The sequence below is a fragment of the Chiloscyllium plagiosum genome, unplaced genomic scaffold (assembly GCF_037043375.1).
Source record: "Chiloscyllium plagiosum isolate Xiang-an unplaced genomic scaffold, Cpla_swu_hap1 HiC_scaffold_21, whole genome shotgun sequence".
NCBI classification, from domain to species: domain Eukaryota; kingdom Metazoa; phylum Chordata; class Chondrichthyes; order Orectolobiformes; family Hemiscylliidae; genus Chiloscyllium; species Chiloscyllium plagiosum.
In genome coordinates this window covers 77,171,448-77,182,062 of record NW_028270159.1, presented here as the reverse complement: position 1 = coordinate 77,182,062, position 10,615 = coordinate 77,171,448, and the positions used below count along the sequence as shown (strand labels likewise).

General features: G+C 43.5%; 1 non-coding gene across 1 annotated transcript; it reads left to right on the top strand.

Annotated features, from left to right (window-relative positions):
- The first annotated feature begins 10,533 nt into the window (after positions 1-10,533).
- trnas-aga (transfer RNA serine (anticodon AGA)) lies at positions 10,534-10,615 on the top strand. The gene has a single exon. It is a non-coding gene; the product is annotated as a tRNA-Ser (tRNA).

Below are 10,615 nucleotides of genomic sequence, written 5' to 3'. Positions count from 1 at the left end.
TAGAAATGTTGAATTTGGTGATGCATTTTCACTGGAGGTATTTTACAGCCATGATTCTGTTTCAATTAAATTTGCATAGTCGTCAATTCGAATTGAAATGAACACTTGCCAGTTAACTTTGACACAGATCATCAGCGTGAATCCACCATTCACCATTTTACTAGCAAGGTGCTGAGTTGTACCATGCCTTACGCTGTTAAAGTACCGACGTTATAAAATAGAATCATACCATCCCGACAGTGTAGAAACAGGTCATTAGGCCCAAGAAGTTCTCACGCAATCTCTAAGGAGTATTCCATCCACAGCAATTTCCCTTCCCTATTACTTTGTACTGCTCCTGACCAACATACTCTGGAGAACGAGGTACAATTTAGCATATCTAATTTATCTCACCTGCATATCTTTGGACTGTAGTAGGAAATTGGAGCAACCCAAAGAAACCCATGCAGATAAAGGGAGAACATGCGAACTCTAAACGGTCACCTGAGGCTGGAATCGAATCCAGGTCCTTCATGCTGTAAGGTAGCAGTGCTAACCAACGAATCACGAAAGCTAACTTCAAACCTTAGTGTAGCCATTCTTCCGAATAAGCCTGATATCAAAGACATATACGTCTCCATAGCCATTTTGCAGCAAAAGGTAGACATAGGTAGACTAGACATAATCCAGCACGTAGCTGAAGGTGATCAGTTAAAGGATAGATGTTTTATCATCATTTATGAGCAGCTGATTAAGCTGCGCTACTTAAAGGCTGCAGCAGGAAGTCCTGAATCAAATATGTTCTTCTTACCATTCGTCCTGCTAAGACTGCGTTATTTATCTTCATTTAGGCTATGTTATATATATTTCGGTTACACCATTCTCCTGTTAGAAGGCATCCCCCGAGATTTTACTCAATGACTTTGCCTGTTTCAAGTTTGGAAAGTCTCTCAGTTACTGCCAAAACCTCTTCAAGAGAATTCCCCTCCCAGAATCAGATCTTGCCTTCGAACTTCCCCTCATTGTCAGTCCTACTCCATAGAAACTAACTGGAGACAAATACATGTATGATGTCACCGAACAGGCCATCACCGCGCTTCACTCTCTCCCAGGGAGCAGCACGGCTCAGCGTTGGTGATCGATGCCTTGCAAATCCACTTGGGATGGTGAGAAGAGTGGTCGTCATCTACCTATCACCGATCAAAATGAACCTGAATCTGAGAAGTTACCATTCCCATCAGTTTGAAGTACATGCATTAAATGTAGATAAATGAGACTAATTCGACTGTTTATGATATAGATTAAAAAACACAAGATTTGATCTTAATGGTAAAAAGCTGTGATTTCCGAAGCGTGAACACTGAATGCACAACTTTAAATTGCATAAGTGCAGACTTCGAGTGTAGCTCCTGTGTGAGAATTGGAATATCGTTTGCAGACATTCAAAACGACACCTGGAAACATTATTTATCTTTCGGAATGTCTGGAAAAATCGCACGATTGCAATAATTTTCGTAAAATCCCAATTGTGTGGAAGTAGGCCGTTCGGTCTATCAAGCCCACACCAAAGCAGTGAAGATTATCCCAACAAAAAACACTTCCTAATCGATCCCCTTCCAGTTTCTCACAGCGAAATAACCTGAAGTCCACATACCTGGACAAGTTGGGTAAGTTTCCATTTGGCAATCCACCGAAACTACACAGCTTTCATAATGTGGGAGGAAAACTCACGCACACATGGGAGGAGTACAAGCACCATACAGACATTCGACACAGGCTGGAATTGAACTGGGTCCCTGGCACCGTGTGGCAGAAGTGCAAAGCACGTTTCTTCTTCCGTCACCTCACTGGGTTCAAGATAAATTACATTTAAACAACTCAGGCAAAGCTTTGAAGCATATATCGTCCGTTGAAGTATGTTTTTCTTTGAAATTGAACCACATCCCAAAGTACATACATTGCAAAAGAACCGCTTGAACCTTAAGATTTCATCACGAACAACAACAAGTTCAGAATTACATGCGGCAACAGGAGTAAATGAGCTTGAACATAGTGTGGAGGGGAAAGTGCGTGTGGTGGTGTTTCCGTGTATCTGCTGTGGAGGTTGCGGTTTTGGACTGCGATGGACCAATTCAGAAATCACACCAGGTTATAGATGCACATGTTTATTTGAAATAACAAGATTTCGGACCAGAACCCTTTCCTTTGGTGAAGTGGGAGGGAATAACACAGAACACTCAATTTAAGGGAAGAGAGATCAAGGGCAGACAGATCAAAATATCAGGCAAATTGTGTGAGCGGACTGTGAAAGACTTAGTCTCTGCAAGTGAACAAGAGTGTCAGACGGTGTAAGTAATGTGTCAATAACTGAGTGCCAACAGAATGGTTGACCAATGATCCAACAAAGTGAGGCAGAGAAATAATTACAAACCGTTAAAATAAAATCGTACTGGAGACAAATCAATGCACTGGAATGACATGGGACAGAAATAGAAGCAACTGGAAAACCGCTCCACAAAAAAAACACCAGAGGAAGGGGCACCTGCTCCGAAACATTAACTCTCATGTTCCTCCACAGATCTCCCCAGAGCAGCGAAACACCCGTCCCCTTCGCCACCATGCCCCAGTCCCGTTCCACCACCCCGCCCAGTAAACCTTGCCCTTGCTCCTGGTTTACAGCATTCCCAGTTCTTCTGATTTTGCTTTGGCTAGAGTGGCATGCCGCGAGACTGACCCAAATTATCAGTTAGCCAATATTGAACAAAGTGATTAAGGTAGAGAGACAATAACAACTTGTCACGGTGTTGGTGTGAAAACAGAACAATTGAGGAAGATTTCACAGATACAGAACAGTGTGCTGGGGCACATGTGGTGTGACATTAACCGAATATCATGGTTGATGCCATCACCACAACTAAGGCAGTTGGCGATCCAATTCTGTTTGACGATTTTGCGTTGTTGTGTACCTCGAAAGCCGCCTTGGCCGACATTTAGTCGAAGATTGAAAACCAAATGTCCTTGATTGCTGAACTCTTCCCCGACTGTGTGTGAATAATCCAGTCTGGCAATTGTTATGCCGTTACCATTCATCCATTGGCACACCATCTGCATGGTCTCGCCAATATACCATTACTGAGTATCTTGTGGTATCTTGTGGTATCATTGCCTGCTGCATATGTGACAAACAACATTGCCTGAGTCACATGTGTACCTGTCGTGTACGTGGTGGGTGGTGTAGCAACGGGTGATGGTAGTGTCCATGTCTTGCAAAGTTTGCGAAAGCATGGTGCTGTGGTGTTGTGATTAATGCTATGTGAAGGCTGAGTAGTTTACTGTAAACGGTCGTATGTTATAATTTTGCTGGGTGTTTGAAGGTGAGAATTGAAGTCATGGGGATGTTCTTAGTGAGATGCTCATCATCATCGGTGACATGCTGAATCCTGTGAAGAACGTGCTGAACTCCAGGAAAGTGCTGACGATGAAAGATACTCTATTAGTCGCATCCTCTGTCTGTCTTCTAACGAGTTCACAGCAGATTTTCACTGTGGCACACCGGAATTGGCGATCAATCAGTACAACATGTACCCCATCATCATGAGGATATACTTCAAAATCTTAAGGTGTCTGTCGCATTATTCCTCATCTGAGCGATTCCTGTGCAGGTGAAGCGCTTGTCCTTACGGTATGGCTTCTTTAATATATTTAGGGTGGAAGCTGGAGAAATGCAGTATCGTGTAGTTATTCTTGGGCTTGCAGTGGAGTGAGATGCAGAGGTGTTATTTCTTAATCTTGGTTTGTGGTGGGTTTGGTTGTGTCATCCTTATAAATGGAATAGGCATTCAGTTAAAACCACGAACAGAAATACCAGGAGAATCTCAGCAGATCTTACAGCGTCTATTCAGAGAGAATCAGAGACAAATATTTCAAAACTTCATCAGAACTCGGTAATCTCCCACAGGCACTGCCAAACTGGTTAGTTTCGACAGCAGTTTCTGTCTTTGCTTCAGATTCCCAGAATGCACAGTTCTTTACATTAACCATTAAAGCAATGCAGAAACTTTTTTTTTTATCGTTCGTCATACCAAAGGTTTCTGTTTGGAAAACATTTTCCTGACCCCATTAGAAACATGAAACGGTGCTGCACAGAAAACAGATGCATTATGAACATCAATCGCTGTCGCCCTGGGGCTATTGAACCAGTAACATTTCAGTTAACAGTCGAATGAGCTGATACTTCCAACCTAACACCTTGGACGATCCTCGAAAGCAGTCTGTGATTGACCTACCACTTCAGACTGCCATTCCCAGAACGACAACTGTCCTCTATCAGTTTTACTTTTCCGAAATAAGGACTGGGACATTCATAAAGGCGACATGGGAACAGTCTGATCCCATCCACGACAGACACACCCATGTCACTGGGAACCAGCTCTGCTCCAATCGGGAACATCTGTCTTCGAACCTCTCAGTATCTTGTGTGGTATCGAGTATTTTCATTGTCCCAGTGTCCATACAAGGTTTGTATTCCTCATGTACAGGACCGAGAATTACTTCAATGTCTCCAATCAGTTCTTGTCCTGAGAACATAAGAATCAATGTCTCGTCCTCTTAAAGAATGGAAAGTTGTCCTGACTGATTCCGATCAGTCTGCCAATTGACCCTTCTTCATTCTCCTCTGAGTCCTTTTCCCAAAGAGTTTCTGAAGATTCACAAAGCTGGAGACTGGGTGACGTGTTTTGCCTTCTTAACACTTTTTCACCTGACAAGTGACAATATTTTCCCAAATTCTGTTCACAATCATCTGGATTTCACCATGTCCAGGGATGAGAAGTCCCGTTTTGTGGAGGGATTCCCGATGTTGGTGAGTTTCGCTTTGGAGCAAAGATGGTTTGTCAGCAATTTCCTGCGGCAATTTATAATGATGGGAAAATTACTGGTGGGGATTGGCTCTTCGACGAGCGGGGGGAAGTGTTGCCAGTGACCAGAGTTAGTGAACGTAGGACTGCGGTAAAAGGAATCTATTCAAAAACAGCACTTCTGCACAGTACATTCAAAGAATACTGCAAACTCTCAATGGGTCTGGCAGTAAGTGTGAAAAGAGAAACGGAGATAATATTTTAAGTGTGTTGCATTTTTGATTAATAACTTGAGTTTGCTAAGTCTAATCAACTGACTGGTCTTGTATGTTGAGACGAGATTTCTGAACTGTGAGTGAAAACGCGTCCTGCATGACATCACTGAAAACGGAGCCAGCAGAATTCGAACCTGAGGAGGGAAGCCCCAATGGATTTCTAATCCATCACCTGTATCACGCGGCCATGACTACACGCGTGCAATGCTGTCTTAGTATGTCTTATGTAATGGAAAGTTCCAACCTGAAACAACAGGATTTGGCTTTTCCTGACCCCAGTATTCGCTGTCAGACTCTCTTGCTTTCGAAAGGAGGAGGATGCTGAGGTGCCAAGAAAAGCCAAATCCTGGTGTTTCAGGTTGGAACTTTCCATTACATAAGACATACTAAGACAGCATTGCGCGCGTGTAGTCATGGCCGCATCAATTTGAATTGCACACATATTGATGAGAGATAAAGTGGATGGGTAGGATCCATTTTCATGCGCAGAGAGTTGAATAAACACAGCACTGGATCGCGAAAGAAAAATGTCCTTGCATTAGGTCGGCACTGTGGCACAGTGGTTAACACTGCTGGCTGACAGCGCCAGAAACCCGCGTTCAATTGCCGCCTCAGGTGACTGACTGTGTGGAGTTTGCACGCTCTCGCCGTGTCTGCGTGTGTTTCCTCCGGGTGCTCCGGTTTCCTCCCACAGTCCAAAGATGTGCAGGTCAGGACAGGCGAATTGACCATGCTAAATTGCTCGTAGTGTTAAGTAAGGGGTAAATGTAGGGGTATGGGTGGGTTGTGCTTTGGCGCGGCGGTGTGGACTTGTTGGCCCGAAGGCCCTGTTTCCCCACTGTCAGTAATCTAATTTGTCTAGCCCTATTCACTGCCAGTAGAATTACGCTCATTGAAGTCGTCTTGAAAAGATTCACCACTGGCAAATCTGATGGGCAAATTAGGTCTACTATTTTTAATCAGAGGTCAAAATATGAAAATGTTTCAAATACACGGAGCGGCAGTGGAGAGTGCAGACCTACCTTCAGGAGCTTATTCTGCTCTGATGTACACCCCCGAGAAATTGGGACGAGAATGCGTTCTCACAGCTGAAGGGATCAAACATTTAAGAAAATAATAAGGAGGATATTCACTCTTTCAGAGGGTAGCAAATCTGTGGGTTTCCGAACAACAGAGGGCTGTGAAGGCGAGGTGTCTTCAAGGCTGTGATAGACAGACATGGAGCATCACGGAGATGAGGATAAAAACGGGGGTTGAGAATTAACCAACTCAGCCATGATCTCATTGAATGTTGTCGCAGACTTGATAGGCTACATTGCTTCCATCTGCTCTCATATCTTTGCCGTCATTTGGAAGATACCGGACACCATTTTAAAAGAAGAAAAGCACAACTTTAGGGAATGGTGGTTTCAATCAAACTGAATCAAAATTATTTACTGAGCGAAAACTCACTTGGCATGTTTCCAGATTTCTTTGCTAGCATGACTAGCAGAGTTGATCAAGGTCGTCTGACTGTTCTTGGGCATGAAACAAACAAAGATTAGTGACATAATCTTCATTTTCTTTATGTCAAAAGTAATATCTTTCCTGATGGTCACAACAAAGGAGATGGTTTCCAAGAAAAGACAGAGACTAAGTCAGCTGTAAACTCATCGATGACCAAAATATGGCTTGCGTTGTTCTCTGGGACAGATATGATTTATTGATTATTGTCATCCAAACTTTTTTTTTTACCATTGAACCATGAGTGGGAGATTGGAAACTAAGATCACCCGTAACTATTGCCATCTTTTATCACTCACATGTAGTATTTTTTTCTCGTACGGAGTGGTTACTGCGAGTGCACTTGTAAACTACACCTGCGGATGACTTCTTTCCTCACTGGTCCTCATTTCTACACAAACACGTTTTACATCCTTATCTCCTGAATCAAAGTAATATGCAACCAATTAATAAATGTCACTAATACCTTGGCATTTCACACGCCTCCGTTTGTCACCTTCCAATGTAAATTAATAATTTGCCGTGTTGCAATTGCACACAATAAGAGATAACAAAATACAGGGAGGTGTACCAGGTTTGCAAACGCACGCTATCGAAGCTAAAACGCAGGTTTCTGCCCAAAATACGATCATGGAAGCATGCACCGAACCGTCAGGAAGCACACAATAAGTCCAGTTCCATAGGGTATGACAGGAACAGCACCAGAAAAACCACCAGATTCCTTCTCTCGGCTAATATTTTGGATGTACATCTCAATGAGCAATCGATTTTTACATATGTTCTAACAGTAGTTACAACACAAGGAATTAACCAGTGCTACAGACGGTACAAGCCCCTGAATCAGAAACACTCAATGCCCTACATACAACTACAAGAACATCTGCCCATGGCATATACTGGCTGGCTGAAGTTCATGATTGCAGCTTGCTAGTTGTCCGACTGTTTCTCCGATATAGTGTTTCGTGCAGTCCCTGCGTGGAATCTTGACAACCACATTTGTCCTGCACAAGATGGGCATTGGATATTGTTTTCTGGTGAGCTTTCCCTCAGCGAGGCTGTTGGTTTATGTGCTGTCCTAAATGCGTGTGTTCAGAGGAGTCTGGCTATCAATTTCCAGAAATTTATTTTATTAAAGGGAAGCATGGTGTTTCAATTGCTTTATGGCATATCCTAGTTGACAATTTAGTGTGCCAGACATCTGGGAATGCAGTTGTGGGATACATATTCTTGGCAAAGAGTTTGTGTGGCCGTCACTAATTGGCACGGCCAGCTGTCCCGAGTAGCTATACGTACAGACAGAAAGCATCCTCGAGAGCAGCACAACTGTAATAGAACATGGCAATCAGAAGGCAGCCAGAGAATTTCTAGAAGCAGGGCACCCATCCATGGATTCCATCAATAGACACATTGATCAGGATCCAATCTGCAACACCAACAACTGGACCCAGCGGCACTGAAACTAAATCAATTCCAACCGCCACAGGACAGTAGGCTTCACAACAGGCTCTGCAACCCTGAGGATGTTACCCAGAATTGTGAGGATCCCACTTCCCAGCACCGCAAAACATTCCAACAACTTCTCCATGAAGCACACGAGCTTCGCATCTTTCTGCTCCAAAGCACTCCGATTTTTCACAGCAGAGAATTGTACACTGAACTCCCGCGTGCAAGGTGAGGATGCCAAACCCAACACGATCAATAATGGCAGTGAGAACGAGGGCAACAATTTCCATTGTCATATGGACAGCCACAAACACTCTCTTTGAAAGGTACCTTTAAATATGAAAGTCTGTGCAGCAGTATAATCGGGGAACCAAGCAGCCTGCGCTGGGTATTTATATTTCAGACAATTTCCTTTGTTCACCGTTTTCACTGAAAGTGAATGGATTTTACTATTTCATTGCTGATACGAAACCAGATTCTGAATTGTATGTGCTCGCCGTTTTTGTTGTTGCAGTGGCGAAAAGGTTGGCAATCGCGATGAGAAATGTTTTTTGTATTTTTCGCATTTCATTCATTACTGTCCTGGTGAAGGGGGCTGGTGATTGGTCCTTTCGATCAGATTGAGTCATCAGCGCATTGTTGACCTAATTTCATCACGAGTGCAATTGGTAAACTTCATTTTTCATGGATTATTGCTGTTCTGTTTTGTTTTATGTTTGTTGAGCACTTCCTGTGACTTGGCAATGCACTAAATCTCCAGTATGTCCTGAATTGCCTCGCTGCCGTTTCTCTGAGCAGTTCATGACGTAATCGGCTTGCACTGCAACAAAGGCAGCATGCATGCTTCGGTGTGTCTGTCAATGGTCCACCCTTTCTGTTTTGCTTCTGTTCCACATGAAGAGTTGTCAGTTTCTGGATTCGTTGGAGAGCTGAGGGGGGTAACATTATACGTGTGGTATTATTCTTCAGCCAAACTCTTTGATGGCAAAGTTGGGAAGGTGCCAAACGAATGGTCATTGGCAGCAAAAGTCCGGAAAGACCCTCATCGCTTGGTCAACTCGTCCCATCCACCCTCCAGAAAGAAAGGCAAACGCGCTTACTGCCTAACAAACAGAGTGCATTTGTTTGCAAATGGTCCATTAAAACTGGTGTCAGCTGCGGGAGCACATCAACAAAGCCGAGCACGAAAAAATACCCTACTATCGAACATGTCCCTGCTGAACAGATAACCGAAATTAATTGAACCATATTTGCCAAAATGTGTTCCTAATCTCTCCGAACGCTTCCTGTGTATATACCCATTCGGGATGCCATTGCATTTGCCTTAAATGTGGCAAATCATTCTGCACACACAAAAATGTCTGAGTGAACTCGCTGAGTTTCTGCATGACACCATGACCAAACTTTGGGCCAAAATTGGAAACTGCGACTAGAATAGACGGCTCTCTGATTAGCCGCAATGCACAATGGGCGGAATGGTCTTTTCCCACTTTGTAAATCTTCGAAGACAAGTTGAAAATAATCTGCAACGAAAATGTTCGTGTGAAGATTTACTTGTGAGGATTCAGTACTCTCAGCACCGTGGCCCGGATCGTATTCCCGCTCATGGAATGGTTGCATTGTTCAGCAAACGTATCGGTGTACCAGTACTTCTGCCGATTTTCCGATGCTGGCAGGTCCTTGGTTTTGTCCAAAACATTATGAAGGTTAACATAAAACAAATAGCTGCAGTAGCTGGAAATCTGAGCCAAAAACGAAACTTGTTTGCGGAACGCAGCAAGACTGGCAACAGAAACGTCGACTTTCCTGCTCCTCGGATGCTGCCTGACCTGCTGTGCTTTTCCAGCATCACTCTGATCTAAAATTAGGTTTCCAGCATCTGTAGTCCTCACTTTTACATCGTTCCTTCAGTGTCGCTGGTTCCCAATGCAAGAACTCCATCTCTAGCGGCTTCATGTCTGTACCTCACGCTGAGGATTTGAAGCGTGAAGAAAAGTAACTCACCCCGCCCATCTCTGGGGTAATTAGGGACTGAAAATGAATCGTGTCACATTGAAATATATCGAGATGCGACTTAATGTTTGTCTTTTATTGGGAACCATCTCTTTCATTGTAACCATCAGGAAAGAACATTTCGTTCGCCAGAAAAAGAAATGAATATGTCACTATTTGTTTGCTTCAGGTCCAAGAATACTCAGATCAATAGCTCCCTTGCTTACCCCTGCTGGTCATGTTCGCAAAGATATCTAGCAAATTGCCAAGTGTGATTTTCCTTTCAATAAATAATTTTGACTCAGTTTGGCTGCAAATATCTTTTCCTACCTTTGTGCTTTTCTTTTTTTACATTGGTGTCTCGCACCTTACAAATGACAGCAAAGGTATGAAAGGAGATGGAAGCATTTAGCTCATCAAGTCAGCAAGAGCTTTCAATGAGATCACGGCTGATTTAGTCAATTCTCAACCCTCCTGCACCGTCTGTAGTCATGGCCGAGTGGTTCAGGCGATGGATTAGAAATCCATTGGGGTTTCCCCACGTAGGTTCGAATCCTGCTGACTACG